The sequence below is a fragment of the Suncus etruscus genome, chromosome 4, assembly GCF_024139225.1.
Source record: "Suncus etruscus isolate mSunEtr1 chromosome 4, mSunEtr1.pri.cur, whole genome shotgun sequence".
NCBI lineage: Eukaryota > Metazoa > Chordata > Mammalia > Eulipotyphla > Soricidae > Suncus > Suncus etruscus.
The window spans coordinates 37,957,212-37,976,964 of record NC_064851.1 but is presented as its reverse complement, the minus strand read 5'-3'; the positions used below and the strand labels follow the sequence as shown (position 1 = coordinate 37,976,964).

Here is a 19,753-nt window from a genome sequence, read left to right as displayed (position 1 = left end):
GTTGACACATCTATAAGGCCACTAATTATTTGTTGTTGTTGTTGTTTTTCCATTTTTTAAAAACTATCAGGTGAAATATTGTCTTTTTTTTTTTTTTTTGCTTGCCTTTTCTTGGACCACACCTGGTGACACTCAAGGATTACACCTGGCTGTATGCTTAGAAATCGCATTTGGCTTGGGGGACCATATGGAAAGCTGGGATCTAATCGAAGTTCATCCTAGGTTAGTGTGTACAAGGCAAATGCCCTACCACTTTTGCCACTGCTTTATTTTGGTCTCCGAGTTTTCCAACTTTCCAGTTGGTTCTTCTTTCTACTTTCTACTTAGTTTCTAGTTTTCCACTTGCAATTGTTGTAGCATTTATATAACAGCTGCTTTAAAGACTTTTGTCAGAATTCCAGCATCTGTGTCACATTGGCGTTGGCAGCTTTTGATTATCTTTCCAGATTCAAATTTAACATTTTTCCTTCTGCTTTGTATCCCTATTCATTTGTTCTAATAGAGGCCTCCTTTAGGACCTGAGGAGTCATCAGGACTACACTTGGTACTCCAGGAACATGTTTGTGGTGCCAGAGATTGAACTCTATGTGTCAAGCAAAACAAACAGACAGACAAACAAACAAACTAATAAGAAAACATGTGCTCCACTTACCTCTTCAGTCCATGAAACTATTTGTATTATTCAGATATATATCATCCCTCATCCCACCTCTGCTGCTGGGTCCCCAGTTTACAGGTCATTCAGGATCATGTCAACACCAGGAAATAAGTTCAAGACTTAGTATTTATACTGGGTACTTCCAAATCTCTAAGTCATCTTCTCTGTATTTCTGCCTGAGATTAATAACAGCTGAGCTGTGAAAAGCATCAAAATTTGGTGTATGGCTTTGCAATTGCTAGTCAAATATTTGTTTTTGGAGGAGGGGAATTGGCCTGCTCAGGTGACCATATGGGGTGACAGAGATTGAACTCAGGTTAGTTGTGTGCAAGACAAGAGCTCTATCAACTGTACTACCTGGTTCCAGGAGAAAATACTTTAAGTTACAGTAGAATCATAAAGATTGTTGTAGCCTTAGTAACTTCAATTTGATTTATTTACTTTTTGGTGGTGCAGGGGATCACAGACAATAGGGCTATCTGGTTGAGCGGAAACACCAAGGATCTGAACTAATGATTATACACTTCTCTAAATTTCCAGGCCTAACCTCTAGTAATTTTGAATTATATCCTGGACATATTTAATATTTAATATTATGAAATATTAGGTATTTGAAATATATGAAATATTAGGTATATGAAAAATAGGTATTCTCATATAGAGAATGTTAATTTTTTGCTTTTTTTTATTATATCCGGTGATGCTCAGGGGTTACTCCTGGCTATGTGCTCAGAAGTTCGCTCCTGGATCGAGGGACCATATGAGATGCTAGGGGATCGAACTACGATCCGTCCTGGGTCTGCTGTGTGCAAGGCAAATGCCCTACCTCTGCACCCTCGCTCGGGCCCAAGAATGTTAATTTTTTTTTTTTTAGCAGACAGCTGATATGGCTAGAGTAAAGCTGCAAGCTTCAACCTACATTCTGTGTGCTCTGATACTAATCAATGTAAGCTCAGTCTAAGTCTTTTGTAAGTCATTTGAACTCTGACTACTACCAGTAGTTTCCCTGTTGATTATGGGACATGACTGATGATGTACCTATTAGTATAATTCTCAGAGTTTCTGGTTTGCTAATTAGGGGTAGTTCCAAGCTGCATAGCTCAGTGGTGAGTCCAGGCATATAAGAAACCTGTCTCAGTCTGTTTAAATTATTATAAGAATATTATAGACTGGAGGGAGGGGCTGTTAAATAGCATACTCCTATATTGTAGTTTATTTTAAGCATGGAAATCTAAGACTGTGATATGAGCAGATATGGTATGTGATGTGGGACCACTTGATTGTTCAGAATGACTTTTGTTTCTTAACCTTAAACCCTTTTACATGGTGGAAAACATAGGCACTTCTTTTGGGGTCTTTATTTTTTAATTTTATGTATTTTAGGGCTCTACTCAGTGTTTTGGGGTTATTTCTGATGGTGTTCAGGGAACTGAATCCAGTACTGGGAATTGAATCCAGATGTCTTGCGTGCTCAGGGCTTACTCCTGGCTCTGGGTTCAGGGATCTCTCTTGAAGGGCCTCAGTGATGCTGGGAATTAAACCTAGATGGGCTACATGCAAGGCAAATGCCCTACCCACTGTATTATCACTCTGTCCCCTGAGTTCCCCTTTATAAGAAAATAAATATGATTTTAAGAGCCCCAGATTTATGAACCTAGATGCTACCAAAGGCTCTATGACCATGATATTGGGGTTATGGTTCATCTCATGATTTTTTATAATTACTTTATTTAAGCACTGTGGTTATAAAATTGTTCATGATTGAGTTTCAATAATAGAATGCATATTATACTCTTCAGCAGTACACATTTTCTGCCACCAATGTCCCCAGTTTCCTTCCTACTCACCCTACACCTACTTCTGAAGCAGGCAGTTTACTTTTCTCTCTCTTTTCTTTTTGAGACTGTAGTTTGCACTATTGTTAATGAAGGGATACTATGCATGTCACTTTACCCCCTTTCAACACCCACTACTTGTCCAGACAACTCTCATTGTTATAGTGGATCTTTCTTTACCTTAACTGCACTTTGTGACAAGCTTCTTACCATGAACTGGTCCTCCTGGCCTTCTTCTCTATTATCTCTGGATATTATTATTATACTATCTTTTATTTCTATTATATACTATAGATGAGTGAAATCATTTTATGCCTATATCCTTCCCTCTGACTCATTTCACTTAGCATAATCTCCATATTCATCATGTATAACAGAAGTTCATAACTTCACTCTTCCGAACAGATGTGTAGACTTCCACTGTGTAAATGTACCACAATTTCTTTAGCCACTCACTTATTCTTGGGCACTTGGGTTGTTTCCAGATTCTGGCTATTGCAAATAGTGCTGTGATAAACATTGGAATGCATAGGGGTTTTCCGCATGGTGCTTTTGTGTTACTAGGGTATATCCCTAGGAGTGGATTATATGAAAGCTCAATTTCTAGTTTTTTGAGGAATACTATTTTCCAAAAAGGCTGGAATAGTTGGTATTCCCACCAGTACTGTATGAAAGCTTCTTTCTCCCCACATCCCCACCACCACTGATAGTTCTTGTCTTTGTGAAGTGGCGTGAGATATTAACTCCTTATTGTTTTTATTATTAGTGATATAGAACATTTTTTCATGTGCTTTTTAGCCATCTGTGTTTTTTCTTTGAAAAAATGTCAACACATGAACTTTTGGACCACATCTGGTCTATGGCATAATTCCTCAAGTTCTTTTCAGTTCCTAGATATTTCTATTTTGGGGCCTTAGATTGTCTGGTTGAGGTTTTAGTTACTTGACTTTTTCATACATTCTGTTTTTTATTTTGTTTTGGGGCAAGAAAGAGATGATTTGGGCCACACCTTACATTATTAGGGGTTATTTCTGACTTTGCTTTAGGGTCACAGAATTAACTCCTGGTTGTGCCTGGGGACTGAATTTGGGTTGAGTAATTGCAAGGCAGGTGCCTCTCCCCACTGTACTCTCTGTGTGTCCCTTCTATACAAATTTATGACTCAGTTTTTATCAAGAACCAAGCAACAGAAGGATAGAAAGAGGATGGAAAGATGAACATTTTTCTCAATGAAGATTTACTTCACCATTCAGAGAAAAAAGTTCCAATCCATAGAGCAGAGGTTCACAAATTTATTTGGCCTACTACCCCATTTTAGGGTAAAAAATAAAGTTACTCAGTGATACTACTGCCTTCCTACATCATTCCAGGGACCTTCTAAGGGTTATATTACCCACTTTGGGAAGTATTCCTTATTGCTGTTTTCTGTAGACACCAATTATGATATTCACCATTGACACCATAGGAAGGTTTGGGAGTTGGGAGTAGAAGAGAGCAGAGAAAGGAAAATCCATGATTATTTGAACATGTTCTGAACTTTAGGAGTTCCTTTCTTGGGGCCGGAGAGATAGCACAGTGGTGTTTGCCTTGCAAGCAGCTGATCCAGGACCAAAGGGTTCGAATCCCGGTGTCCCATATGGTCCCCTGTGCCTGCCAGGAGCTATTTCTGAGCAGACAACCAGGAGTAACCCCTGAGCAACGCCGGGTGTGGCCCAAAAAACAAACAAACAAAAAAAACAAACAAAAAAAAAAAAAGAAAAAGAAAAGGAGTTCCTTTCTAACTGAGGGAAATAGGAGGCATCTTGGAATTTTATTTTTTTGTAAGCTCTAATGCCAATTTAGGTTAGAAGAAAATAGGACAAAAGATTGGGGCTGGAGAGATAGCATGGAGGTAAGGCGTTTGCCTTTCATGCAGAAGGTCATCAGTTCTAATCCGGTTTCCCATATAGTCCCCCATGCCTGCCAGGAGCAATTTCTGAGCAGGGAGCCAGGAGTTTCCCCTGAGCACTGCTGGGTGTGACCCAAAAAAACCACACACACACACACACACACACACACACACACACACACACACACACACACACACACATATAAAAGGCAAAAGATAATGGAAGGGATTGGGAAGATGATCCAAAGGTCAAAGTGCATGCTTTCTATGTGGGAGCCCTGGGTTTCACCTCTAGGACCACACAATCCCTCCACGGCAGCTGGAATTGAGCACCAAGTCAGGAGTATTCCCTGAGCACCACCAGATAGATGTGACCTCAAACTAGTGAGACAGAGATAGATATAGAGAGATAGAAAGAAATAGAGAGAATTAATTTATTTTCTCTCCAGCCAACTACTACTATTTACTTTTGGAATCTTTCAAACACTTTGTGACATTAAACAAGTTAATTATGCTCCATAATCAAAAGATAGAAAATGCAGAACATACAAATCTTAGTTTATTTTTGTGCTTTACAGATATTTTGCTGCTGTACTTGTAATGACTAACTACATTCTAGAAGGAATTATTTGGATTTGTGGGTATATGCTAAGTTTTCATTAATGATGGCTTTTTGTTTTGGGTCACTTTCAAGAGTACTTGGGGGGCATTTCTGGCTTTATATTTAGGGGGGTTGCTCCCAGCTGTGCTTGGGAGATCTTATGAAGCTGCAACATGCAACTCTACACCTTTGAACTCTCCCTGGCCTTCCACTAGCAGTTTCTTTTTTCTCTCTTTTCTTTTTATGTCTATCTTTCTGTCTCTTTTTCTTGTACTTTTGGACCACATCTGAAGGTGCTTAAATTTTGAGCTCAAAAACTTTCTGGCTTTACATTCAGAGATCAGTCCTGGTGGGCTTAGGGGACTATATGATGTGCTGGAGCTTGAACTAGGTCCTGCTATATGCATGGCAAGCGCCGTACCTGCTGTACTATTGTCCTGGCCCCTTTTCTATCAGGAAAATTTCTATCAGAGAAAGAATTTTCTGGTCTCTGCCTATTGGTAGTACGTAGACCAAATAACTGTGATTCATATATTAAATATGTATTTATTTAATTTATTCTTGTGGTAAACAGAGTTATAAAACTAGTCATACCTTCAGGCAATCTTGGAATCTGTGCATTGAACTTTGTTTAAGAGCTTTGTTCCCCATTTATTTAAACAATCCCTGGGTATGCAATTATGAAATTATGAGATTGTCAATTGGAGAGCATAGTAAGAATGAAGTCTTCAGATTCCTGAACTGTATTTCAGGAAAAAATTTTATTTTCAATGTCATTTCACCAAAATCCTAATAGGAGGGGCAACTTCTCTTGGGTAATGTCTTGCAAAACACATTTTTCATTTTTGCTTCAGACATGTTAGATCAAACACACTAGTAAATACCACAGTTATGTTTAAAATAAAACATCATACTCTAGGATAATTGTTCAGTATTGCTAATATATTATTTTAATTCTACTAATGATGCTGTCAAAATATTGAGAAACCATTGAATTCTACTTTAAAAGCTGTGTGTGTGTGTGTGTCTGTGTGTGTGTGTGTATGTGAGAGTGGGGGTGTGGATAGGAGAAAACAATGAGAAATTTTAAGAAAATTTATAAAGTATGTTTCCTGTATTCTATATTTGTGAGTTACCTATGATTTTTTTAGAGAAAGCATCAGTTTTATTGATGCTTTTTATTTATTATTTATTTATTTATGTATTATTTATTTATTTATTTATTTATTTATTTTGATTTTTTGGGCCACACCTGGTGGCGCTCAGGGGTTACTAAGGTTCTGCACTCAGAAATCGCCTCTGGCAGGCTCTGGGGACCATATGGGATGCCAGGATTCAAACCAGAATCAGTTTCTGTGTTGGTTGCATGGAAGACAAATGCCCTGCCGTTGTGCTATGATTATGGCCCTCCTTTATTTATTTATTGATACTTTAGAAAATGGGACAGAGAGACTGTATGGCTTAAGGTTCCTGAAGGGCATTCACTCATCTCATCTTTAATCCCACAATAAACAGCCACTTGAGCATTGCCAGTGTAAACTACAAGCGACTCTAGTCATCCCCAGCCTTGCATCCTCAGGAACCCTGGGCCTCCCGAATACCACTTGGTAGATCTCACGCCTACAAAAGAAATATAAGGCTTTGAGGTCCCTGGACTGGAAAAAGAGCTCAAAGGACTGAAGCACATTTGTTACCTGCCAGAGACCCAGTTCCCATCTCCAAGACCTCATGGTATGCCCCCACCCAGCATTGCAAGATAAAACCAAACAAGAAGCAAAGGACTTTGTATTAGAACTATGGGAACTGGGCATGTCTCTTCCTCAGGTCTGAATATTCATTATATGTGATTTTCTCTTTCTGCATCTCAATCATCTCCTCTAAAGGTAGTTATTAAGAGATCTATTTTCCTTATTCCCAAAGACTTTTGTAATAGCTCTTCACCATTTCTAGAATCTATGAGGTACATGTTGGTACTGAGATGAAAATGTTTAATAAAATATTTGAAAGGATGGGGCCAGAGAGATAGCACAGATAGGGTGTTTGCCTTGCATGCAGCCGATCCAGGACAGACTGTGGTTCGAATCCCTGCATCCCATATGGTCCCCCGTGCCTGCCAGGAGTGATTTCTAAGCACAGAGCTAGGAGTAACCCCTGAACGCCACTGATTGTGACCCCTCCCCAAAATGTAAAAAGGATATACTATGCTTGTTCCTAAAGTCATTTGGTTTCTTGGGCATGGGACTGAGTGTAAATTATTTAACATTATAATTGGTGGAATAAAGGAAACTAATTTTTTTTTTTTTTTTTTTTTTTTTTTTTGGTTTTTGGGTCACACCCGGCAGCGCTCAGGGGTTATTCCTGGCTCCACGCTCAGAAATTGCTCCTGGCAGGCACCGGGGGACCATATGGGACGCTGGGATTTGAACCGATGACCTCCTGCATGAAAGGCAAATGCCTTACCTCCATGCTATCTCTCCGGCCCCGGAAACTAATTTTTTTTTCAGGAAATAATATTGTTCTTTGTTTTGGGGCCACACCTACTACTGGCTCTGTACTTAGGGGGTCACTCCTAATGGTGCTTAGTAGACCATATGTGGTGTTAGGATTTGAAATGTTTGGCTACATGCAAGGCAAGTTCCTTAACTCCTGCACTATCTCTCTGGCATATGGAAACTTTATTTTCCATGTCCTGTAGGTCAGAGGTCAAACACTAGCAACCAATACATGTATCTGCACAACTGACCCAGAGTTAGTCTATAGTATACTGTATATAAAAGCATGGAATTCACTTAACTGAAGACTTCAAAGAGGAACAGGAAACAAGACGAGTACAGTTCTTTGCTGTTTTTCACCAGCTGATCAGTCATTTTATTTTTTTTTTCTGCTATACAATCATATAGTTCTCTGTTTGTTCTCCTGAGTCTGGAATTCTCATAGGCAGATCCTGACCCTCTAATGTAGATACATGACAGAAATGTGTCTTTGCATGAAGTGCCTCTATAATATTTTTTTTTTTTTTTTGGTTTTCGGGCCACACCCGGTAACGCTCAGGGGTTACTCCTGGCTATGCGCTCAGAAGTCGCTCCTGGCTTGGGGGACCATATGGGACGCCGGGGGATCGAACCGCGGTCCGTCTCCTAGGCTAGCGCAGGTAAGGCAGGCACCTTACCTCCAGCGCCACCGCCCGGCCCCTTATTTTTTAAAAGAGAAATGACTAAGTTTTTATTGGGAGCCTCCAAGGATCATCACAGTAACTTAATTAAGAAGCCACTTATGGGGTGGAAAGATAGCACAGTGGGTAAGGCAATTGACTTGCACTTGGCGAACGTGGGTTTCATTTTCAGCATCCCAAATGGTCTCCTAAACTCCACCAGGAGTCAGTCCTGAGTGGGAGTAAGCATAATCTCTGAGTACTGTTGGATGTGCCCCCAAAACAAACAAGCAATTTACATTTACTTGTTGAATATGGGATGTGGTTTGCGAAAGCAAGCATTTTTCTTTCTTTTTTTTTTTTTTTTTGGTTTTTGGGCCACACCCGGCGTTGCTCAGGGGCGACTCCTGGCTGTCTGCTCAGAAATAGTGCCTGGCAGGCACGGGGGACCATATGGGACACTGGGATTCGAACCAACCACCTTTGGTCCTGGATTGGCTGCTTGCAAGGCAAACGCCACAGTGCTATCTCTCCGGGCCCGAAAGCAAGCATTTTTCAAAACGATTGTTAAAGCAATAACTTTCAAGCTGTTCTTTTATTTATTTATTTATTTTGGTTTTTGGGTCACACCCTGCAGACCTCATCTTTTGTGCTTGTTTGGGTTTTTGTTTGTAGGCCATGTGTGTAGGCCATGCAGTCATTCAGTGCTGGGAATCTTGCCAAGGACTCCTTATGCAAAACATATTCTGGGGCTGGAGATATTACAGCAGGTAGGGCTCTTGCCTTGCATGCAGCTAACCTAGATTAGATCCTGGTTCCCTATAAGACCTCATGAGCCCAACCAGGATTAATCCCTGAGCACAGAGTCAGGAGCAAGCCCTGAGCACTGCTGACATGACTAAATATATGTGTGTGTGTGTGTGTGTGTGTGTGTGTGTATACATATATATGTATATATATCTGGCACTTTGAGCTTCTTAATTTTTTAAGTTGGTTTGTTTTTTATTGAGGCACCGTGATTTACAAAGTTAATGATTGAATTTTAGGCATTAGTACCTAAACACCAAACCCTTTATCAGTGTTCATTTCCCTCCACCAATGTCCCCTTTCACTTCCACCCTCCATGCATTTCCCAGCTTGCCTTTATGCCAGACACCTTATTTCCTTTCTTTTAGTTTTTCTTTTATTTATTTATTTATTTATTTATTTATTTATTTATTTATTTATTTATTTATTTATTTTGGGTCACATCCAGCGGCACTCAGGGATTACTCCTGGTTCTGTGCTCAGAAATCACTCCTGGCAGGCTCAGTGGACCATATGGAATGCCAGAAATCGAACCAGGATCCATTCATTGTTCAGCCACGTGCAAGGCAAACACCCTACCACTGTGCTATTGCTCTGGCCCATTTCCTTTCTTTTAGACACTGTGATTTACAGTACTCTTACAGATAGGGTTTTATGCATTACACTTTATCACCTTCTAGCACTCCAACACCTTCAAAATGACCACTTTCCTCTGCCATTTTCATTGATTGTTATTTTTGTTTAGCCTGGTGAGTAAAAAAAAAGGGGATGGTGGTAATAAGACTCACCTTAAATTCAGTATTAGTGTGAGAAAGAATTTTATTAACTCCTTGATGAATATTGAATAGAAATGATGACTGGTCCAATGGCAGTGGTTTATCAGAACTTATTAATGTTAGTATCACAACAGTTGGTATATAACTCCCCCACTGCTCAATTTGACTGGCTTAAAAGAAAAAAAAATAGAAATGGGAAGGTCTATTGGTGAACAGTAATGTGACTTGTGTCCAGATTCAAGAAATGAGTCCATGTATGGCCCATAGATGGAAAGAAGAACACAGGATCCAGCCTTCCAGATAAGTATGATAAAAGAAACACTTCTTTTATTTTCTTTCTTTTTTCTCTTTTTCTTTGGTTTTTGGACCACACCTGGCAGTGCTCAGGGATTACTCCTGTTTCTGTGCTCAGATATCACTCCTGGAAGGCTCACTCCTGGAAGGCTCACAGGATTGAACCTGGATCTGCTGCATGCTAGGCAAATTCCTTACCCAGTATGCTATCACTCCAGCCTAGAAGAAAGCATTTCTTGGAAAAAAGAATTTCTTTTCTAATTATTATCTTCCCATGTGATTACTCAGAGGCAGAGGTGTAACTCAGAGGCATAGCACTTGCCTTGCATGTGTGAGGTCCTGGATTTGATACTTGATATTGCAAACAAACAAATAACAAAAGGGTTATTTCAGGCAGAACTTCTTCAAAGCAAAGAAATTATCTTAACTTCATGGTGTAATTTATTTGTATTATCCCAAATATACCAAAAAGTTAAATCTTTTATCACTTTGATTTCCTTATCTTTAACCCTGAAAAGTATGTTTCTTTAAGGGTCCAACACAAATAATACAGAGGGCAGGGCACTTGCCTTGCACATGGCAGACCTGGGCTATATTCCTCACAACACAGATGTGAAACCTGAGTTCAGAGCCAGGAGCATGCCCTGAGCATTGCCAGCTGTGATCCAAAAAGAAATGAAAACAAAACAAAACAAACAAAAAGGTTTTCTTTTAGGACCTTTGGGTGAATAGCTCAGTTTCATACACTAGAGCTTCTTAAAACTTTTACCTTCAAAGCCATTTTATTCTTGAATTATTTTGTATGACCATGGATCTATAGATATATAAACTAGTATACAAGTCATACATTTATTGATAATAAATATCGATTTATAAACAATTAAAATGCCTTTATAAAATATTTTATATACACATACAGCTGTGCTCAAAGTTTATTCCTGACCCTGTGCTCAGGCTAAAGAAAATTTTAAGTTGTATCACCCATAGTTTTATATAGTTCTCAAAGTTCCTTCCCTGTTAGGTCTTAAGTTCAATCCCTAGAGCCGCCACATGCTTAGAATATATCCTGGTAGCTCTGTTGATTGTGTCTGCAGTTCTGTAAGCATTTCTGGCTGCAGCATATCTAGTTTTATGTGAACTCTATATATAAAATGTGCATTTCCTTCCAACCACCTCTATCAAAAGTGGGAGCACCATAGACAACTTATGTATGACCAGACATACAAAGTTGTCTGGTGTGCAACCCCTGATGCACTGCACCAAGTGTATGCAGATATCATAATATCACAATGAAGTGTACTTAATATCCAGTCATAACAACAAAAGGAGAAAAAAGAGCTGGTGATCAGAGACTCTCTGTTTGGAGAGAGAGAGAGAGAGAGAGAGAGAGAGAGAGAGAGAGAGAGAGAGAGAGAGAGAGAGAGAGAGAGAGAGAGAGAGAGAGAGAGAGAGAGAGAGAGAGAGAGAGAGGAGAGCAGGCTATTCAGGGATTGAATCTGGAGTTCCATTGAGTCATCTCATTTTATTGCATTATTATTGTTTTAGACAGAGCTCTCTTGCTTTCTCTCTCTCTGTAAAGGGAACTTTTAAGATGAGATCTGGAGGGAGGAGTGAGGGAATGAGTAATTCAGAAATCATCTGAGGGGAGGGAAGAGCAGAGTAAAGATCCTGAGGCAAGAGTGATGTGGTATGTGCAAAAAGCTGTGTGATTGTTTCCTTGGGAATAAAGAAGTCAATGAGAACAGGTAGAAGAGGTCAGAGATTTGAGTTGGTAGAAGAAATGAAGTTGGGTTAGGGGAGGCAGACTACCAGAATTCATATAATGGAAGTCTCACCTTGAGTATTTTGTTTGTTTGCTTGTTTGGAGGTCACACCCAGCTGTATTCAGTGGCTACTCCAGATTAAACCCTGGCAGCATTCTCTGGGATATAAGTGTTGCTAGGGAATCAAATAGGATGAGCCAAAAGCAAGTGCTTGACTTTTTGAATGACCTCGCTGGCCTTTTTTGAGTGTTTTTATCATATCGGTGTAACAATAAGACATCAGTTTTCTTATCACTTAAGAATAGAATAGATTGGTGGAGCAGAATCAACAGAACATGAGGATCTAATTGCTTTGCATGAGGCTGACTCAGGTTTGATCCCTGGTACCCCATATGATTCCCTGATCCCATTAGGAGTGATCTCTGAGTAGAGTCAGGAGTAAGCCCTGAGCACCACTGAGTGTGAGTCCTACCACCCCCCTTACAAAATAAAAACAAGAGTAGAAAGGGTTGGTGCTGAAGTACAGCAGGTAAGATGCTTGCCTGAGGTAGTACAGGTTTGATCACCATACCCCCATGTAGACCCCCAAGCCCTTTCAGGAGTCAGAAGGAAGCTCTGAGCACTGCTGGTGTGGACAAAAATCAAAATAAAAACAAAAAGTAAATAAAATGACAAAAAAGACAAGAATAGGATGGGTTGAAAGTTCTCAACTTTCACAAATTTGAGAAAGAGATGAATGAATAGGTATTCTGTGAAATTATATTTAAGAAGATATTTAGTGGAGTTATTTGATAGCACTGAGGGATTCATCTGAGGTTTGTCCTGTTTGTTTTCTTTTTTCCTTTTGATATGGCCACATTAAGCCACCCAATTACCAATGTAAAGTATTTTCTAAAGTTTTTTTTTCTTTTTTTTTCTTTTTGGTTTTTGGATCACAACCCCTGGCAGCGCTCAGGGGTTCCTCCTGGCTCTATGCTCAGAAATCGCTCCTGGCAGGCTCAGGGGACCATATGGGATGCCGGGGTTCGAACAACTGACTTTCTGCATGTAAGGCAAATGCCTTACCCTTCATGCTATCTCTCCGGCCCCCTAAAGTTAATTTTAACCAGAGTTGAGGGTTTGTCAGTTGTGTAAGTTGTGTAGGACAATGGGAAAGAAAAACTTAAGAGTTGGAGACACATGCATGGGAATGATTATATAAGATCCTTGAAATCTATATACACTAGGAAAGCAAGAAAGGGAAGATGGGGGTGATAGAGGGGAGAAGATGTGATTAAAGGATCATTAGAATCTGAGTGCTGGACTGAATGATTGAGAACAGTAGACATGCCCTGAGTATTTCCAGTATCAGTTCTGACGGTCTAAAGTATCACTATGGAATTGGATGCTGAGGTGGGTGGATGATAAGATAAAATGATGAGCCAGATCATAGGATATATCTATTTGTTATTAATAAGATCACCATTAGTGATGACAAGAAAATGGGGAATGAAATAATCAGGCAGATACTAGAAGGAATAAAAAACTGGCAGAGAAATACCAAAACCAGAGGCAAGATGTGAGTAAGTTTAAGACCATGTATTTCAAGAGTAGTGGATTTTTAGGAGCAAGGAATGGTGATCTAGAATTGGCAAAGATAAACAATGACTCATATTTCATATTCTACAAGCAGAGGTTATGGTTAGGGGAAGGAGCAGATTTGATACAGTGGGAATGGAAAGGTGGATCACTAGGTGAACAGTTAATCTAATTGATCACTTAAATCTTGTCCAAAGAAAGGGTATCTAATGAAAGTAGATGATGAGATGGCTGGGGGTAGGAGACAGCTGTAGATGAATCTTGGAGGTATCTTGGGAAAAAAAAGGGGGGAGATGGTCTGTCACTTTAAGAGCAAAGAATCCTCTCAGTTAGATTCTTGTATCTTATTGAGAAGCAATTTCCCTGGGGGTATAAGAACCAGAGCTGGAATACTGTTGGTGGTTATGTTGATGGTGATTGCTGGCTGGATTTTCCCAACGGTTTTGCTATAAGACCCTTGCCTCCTTCCAACCCTTGTTGCTCTATTAAATCCTTTCTCAGAAAAACCCCTGTCTGGCCAGTCTTTTCTGCACAACAACAGTAGGAAGACATTTTCATTACAGTTGAAAGTCCATCACCATCTAGGCAACAGTCTCTCTCTCTCCAGCACAATCAGGGAGGACAACCTATAACCAATCAATGCAAGGTATGGAGCCCAAGAGTATGATCCACATACACATGGCCATGGCCAGAAACAAAGGAAGCTCAGAGTAACTGGGAACCATTGGGATACTGTCCAAGAGAGGCCTTGAGAAGATTACAGAGCAATAAACCTCAGCAATGAAATACAGGTTCCTCTTAGATTGATTCTAGTGATAGGCACTCTGAAGGACAGAGAAGTGTAGGAACGGATTATGTAAACTGGAGGAGGGAGTGGGGTGGGTAGGGGAGTGGAGAGGAGAGGAGAGATAGAGACTAGACAGGTAACTCAACACACAAAGAATCATCTATTTGAACTGTACAATAAGCTTTAACTTCTGAAATATCTGAGTTTTGTTTTTTGGTTTTGATTATTTTTTAGGCCATATCCAGCAATGCTAAAGTCTTACTCCTGGCTCTGTGCTCAAAATCTCTCCTGTTGGTGCTGGAGGACCACATGGGGAGCTGAGTAACTTCTAACCCAGGTTAGAAGCATACAAGGAGAAATACAAATGGCCAAAAGACACATGAAAAAATGCTCCACATCACTAATCATCAAAACAGCAATGAGGTATTATCTCACATCACAGAGACTGGCACACATCACAAAGCCCACGAATAATCAGTGCTGGTAGGGATGTGGAGAAAAAGGAACTCTTATTCACTTCTGGTGAAAATGCCATCTAGTCCAGCCTTTATGGAAAACAATATGAAGATTCCTCAAAAAACTGGAAATTGAACTCTCATATGATCCAGCTATACCTCTCCTAAGGATACACCCTAGGAACACAAAAATACAATTAAAAAATCCCTTCCTGGGGCCGGGAAGGTGGCGCTAGAGGTAAGGTGTCTGCCTTGCAAGCTCTAGCGTAGGACGGACCACTGTTCGATCCCCCGGCGTCCCATATGGTCCCCCCAAGCCAGGGGCGATTTCTGAGCGCATAGCCAGGAGTAACCCCTGAGCGTCAAACGGTGTGGCCCAAAAACAAAACAAAACAAAAAAAAATCCCTTCCTCATACCTATATTCATTATAGCACTATTTTCAATCTGGAAACAATCAGATGCCCTTCAACAGATGAATAACTAAAAAACTGTGGTTCATATACACTATGAATTTTATGCAGCTGTCAGAAGAAATAAAGTCATGAAATTTTCCTATATGTGGATGTGCATGGAGTCTACTATGCTGTGTGAAATAAGTCAGAGGGAGAAAGATAGTCACAGAATAGTCTCACTCATCTATGGGTTTTAAGAAAAAAAATAAGGACATTATTGTAATAATCTCCAGTGACAATAGGGATGAGGGCTGGAAGGTCGGCTCACAATATAAAACTAACCACAAAAAAAAAAAAAAAAAAAAAAAACCTAACAAAAAACTCACTACAAAGAGAATGGTACAGTTAGGGAAATAACTACACTAATAACTATCATGACAATCTTAATGAGAGAGAGAAGTAGAATGCCTGTCTCAAATACAGGCAAGGGTTGGGAAGGAGGGGCAGGGGCTTTGGTGGTGGGAATGTTGCACTGGTGAAGGGAGGATGTTCTGTTTATGACTGAAATCCAACTACAATCATGCTTGTAATCATAGTGCTTAAATAAAGATTTTATATATAAAAAATAAAAAAAATTTAGTAATTAAAAACAAATCTACTTTTGCACTAATAGTTTGATCCTAATGTGATCATTTTGAATTTAAACTAGCTAGTTCCAATTTTAAAACTAATTACTGCTCTGCAGCTTTAGTTTACAATTACATTTTTTAGATCTAGATTTCAACATTATTTTGTCATCCCTGCAGTATATATCCTATTGCTGCCCTCAAAATTGTATGCTTCAAATAGTTGCCTGCATCTTTTTTTTCAAATCTGATTCCTGTCAAGACAAAAATATATTGTAAAAAATCTAAAAAAAGTCTGCATAGGAGAATAGGATGAAGGTATCAGAAGGAACAAACTCCTGGTTAAAAAATGTGACAGATTGGGGCTAGAGAGATAGCACAGCAGTAGGGCATTTGCCTTGCACACAGCTGATCCAGGATGTACAGTGGCTCAAATCCTGGCATCCGATATGGTCCCCCTGAGCCTGCCAGGAGCGATTTCTGAGTGCAGAGCCAGGAATAACCCCAGAGCACCAACAGGTGTGACTCAAAAATCTAAAAAAAAAAAAAAAGACAGATATGGGGGTTAATGTTCAGTATGTAATTATTAATAATAATACTGCATTAGTGTGATAAGTCAATGTTATTTCAATAATATTGTACTGTATATTTGAGAGTTGCTAGGAGAGTAGTCTTCAAAATTTCATCACATGATCTGGCTCCTATGCACATAAGAAAGTAAAGCAAAAGAAAATAGAGAGTGGCCAATGAAAACAAACCCAGAAATACTGTCAACAGAATTGAATCTGCCAAGTAAGGTAGGGAAATCCAGAGACCAGGAACAATGTTGGAAAAATACAGGCACTCTGGTGAAGGGTATGGTACAGTGACATTGTGTGCCTAATGCATAAACATTAACATTGTAGATAATGATGCCTCAATTATAAAAGTAAATGAAAGTTATAATCACTAGCAAAAGTTGTATAGCTATGAATGGTGACAAATGTCACCAAGGTTTAGTGCCAATCATTTTATATATACATTTAATGAATAATGGGGTATAGATGGCAACAAATTACTACATATTCATTTATATATTAACAGAACAAAACAATACAGATGTAAATGGACATACCCTTTAACTGACTAGTCTGCCAGATTTTAAACAAAGATGAAAGAAAACAAAAAACAAACAAAACAATCTTCCATTGTTCTAGGACCAGAAAGAATACAAGGGTAAGGTACTTGTCTTGCAAGAAGCAAACCCTAGTTTGATTCCTGGGCACTCCAGAGTAATATCTGATCACAGAGCCAGGATTAAGCCTGAACTCCATTAAGTGTGGTTCAAACAAGCATTATTTTAACTTCTATCTCCTTCAGGAAAGAAAAAAATATCTGCTGTGTATCTAATTGTTTTCATGCACAAACATTAAAGAGTGAGCCCCAGAGAGTTCTGCAAACACAGAAACTAATGGAATGAGATCTTTGGCAAATGTGACGGAGGCTGCTGGCACCACAACTAGATGGCAAGCACAACTTAATATGGTCATCTCTAAAAGCATCCAAAAAAAGGGCGGGGGAGGGAGAAGGGAAGGGAGATTTTTTTTTTAAATTTGGGCCACCCAGTGGCACTCAGAGGTTACTCCTGGCAGACTCAGGGGACCTTTATGGAATGCCAGAGATTGAACCCAGGTTGGCTGTGTGCAAGGCAAACAGCCTACCTGCTCTGTTATCTCTCTAGCCCTAACCCCAGAATTTTTTAATTAAAATTTTTCAAACATTACAAGAAATTATGAACAAAGCTTAGGGCTTACTTCAACAAAAAATGTAATTTTAGAAGATTTATAATTTAGAAGATTTTAAAGTAATGAAAAAATAATTCAGACTAAAAAGGGACTGTATAGGATTCTTGTCTTATACACAATAGGATTCTTGTCTTATACACATCCAATCCAGGTACTATCTCTGGCAACCCATATGTCCCGAGTCCCATCAGGAACAATCGCTGAATACAGAACCATGAATAACACCTGAGCATCATTGGGTATGGACCCCCAAAATTAACAAGGAAATAATGGAAATAAATGAAGTGTTATTTGAAGAGAATCACTTTGTAGATATTTTTATTCTCAAAGAAATAAATACATGTTATTCTTAAGTATACAAGTAACTTTATTAAGAAGAGATCATGTATTGAAAGAAAAAAACATTTTAGTAAATCTGTGAGGATTAAATCATCTCACTCACCATCATTTCTAATTACAATGGTATAGGCATAAATCATTCACAAATAAGCCAATATATGAAGATTAAAGAACATACTTACAGATCACTTGAAATGAAATAAAAAACTTGAAATGAAATAAAACTAATGTGCAACTAAAAAATTACTCAAATGATCCTTTTCCAGTTCCTAATGATTTCCCAGTTTATGATGATTGGGTGTTTATGTAACATGTGCCTCCCTTAAGCATTGTTACAACATAGACACATTACACTTCTAATACAGAGAACAAAATGAAACAACAAAGGGGAGAGAGCTAGCCATTTGTATGGATGTAGCAAGAGCAGTATTAAAAGGGAAGATCATCACTCTGCAGGTACAAATAAATTAACAAATATTAATAAATATGAAGTATTAAATAAACAATCCAACTGTATGTCTGTAGAAACTAGAAAACAAGAATTAATAGCACTAAAAGGAAGCTGAAGTAAGAAAACAATCAATATTAGAGTATAATACATGAAATCAAAACAATGCAAATGATTAATGAAACAAAGACCTGGGCTTTTGTGTGTGTGTGTGTGTGTGTGTGTGTGTGTGTTTATTTATTTATTTATTATATTTAGAGGATCTTTTTCCTTTTTTTTTTTTTTTTTTTTTTAGTTTTTGGGCCACAACCGGTGACACTTAGGGGTTACTCCTGGCTATGTGCTCAGAATTTGCTCCTGGCTTGGGGGACCATAGCAGCCATATGGGCTGCCAGGGATCAAACCACAATCCATCTTGGGTTAGCACATGCAAAGCAAATGCCCTACCACTTGTGCCACTGCTCTAGCCCCAATTATTCATTTATTTATTGATTGATTTATTTGCTTTTGGACCACACCTGGTGGTGTACAGTCATTTCTCCTGTTTTTGCTCTCAGAAATTACTCCTGGCTGGCTTGGAGTGACCATCTGGGATTGAACCCGGGTAGGCCATGTACAAAGCAAACTCCCTACATGCTGCTATTGCTCCAGTCACAGATCTGGTACTTTGAAAGGATCAATAACATTAATAAATCACTAAGTAGGCACACAAAGAAAAAAAAGAAAACTTTGATGAAATGAATAACAAATGAAAGATATAAAACTATTATCAATAAGCAAGAAAATTGGAAAATCTAGAAAAAATTGAAGACATTTTTACTCCTAAAACTGTCCAAAACTAAATCAAGAAGATATAGCTTGAATAGATCAATCACAGTGACAGAAACTAAAACTATAATAAAAATTCCAAGGAACTAGGAAGATAACTCAAATGATAGAACATATGTCAAGCATATGTGAAGCCATGAGTTCAATCTCTGGCACTGCATGCTCCCATGCCTGCACTGCTAAGTGTGGACTGGTGTCCCAACATCACCTTTCATGCCAAGTAATAATGCATCTCCTAATCTAAACACTGAATCAGGCCTATACTGCAGGAACGAGCACCACTAGCAAAGGTTCAGTTCTCTCCCAGCTCCTATGGATTGTCCCTAAGCAAATTCTTAAAAATTGAACCACCATTACAAAGTTATTAAGATTTTTTTTTTTGTGTTTGTTTGTTTTTGGGTCACACCCGGCGGTGCTCAGGGGTTTCTCCTGGCTATCTGCTCAGATAGCTCCTGGCAGGCACGGGGGACCATATGGGACACCGGGATTCGAACCAACCACCTTGGGTTCTGGATCGGCTGCTTGCAAGGCAAACACCGCTGTGCTATCTCTCCGGGCCCTATTAAGATATTTTTGATTGAGTTGTAATAGTACATTGTTCCAACACCAATTCTTTCACCAATGTTCATTATTACCCTTCACTGCCAATGTTCCCCCCCCTTTTTTTAAATTTGGAGGACCACAAATGGTGGTGCTCAGGATTTACTCCTGGTTTACTGAGGAATTAATTCTGGCAGTTTTT

At 39.1% G+C, this 19,753-nt stretch overlaps 1 protein-coding gene and 1 non-coding gene across 2 annotated transcripts in view; one reads left to right on the top strand and one right to left on the bottom strand.

Annotated features, from left to right (window-relative positions):
• RPF1 (ribosome production factor 1 homolog) overlaps nucleotides 1-19,753 on the bottom strand; it is a 1,036,037-nt gene that overhangs the window by 315,832 nt on the left and 700,452 nt on the right. The gene's annotated exons all lie outside the window — the stretch shown is intronic.
• Nucleotides 17,990-18,097, top strand: LOC126008076 (small nucleolar RNA U13). The gene has a single exon (XR_007495493.1). It is a non-coding gene; the product is annotated as a small nucleolar RNA U13 (small nucleolar RNA).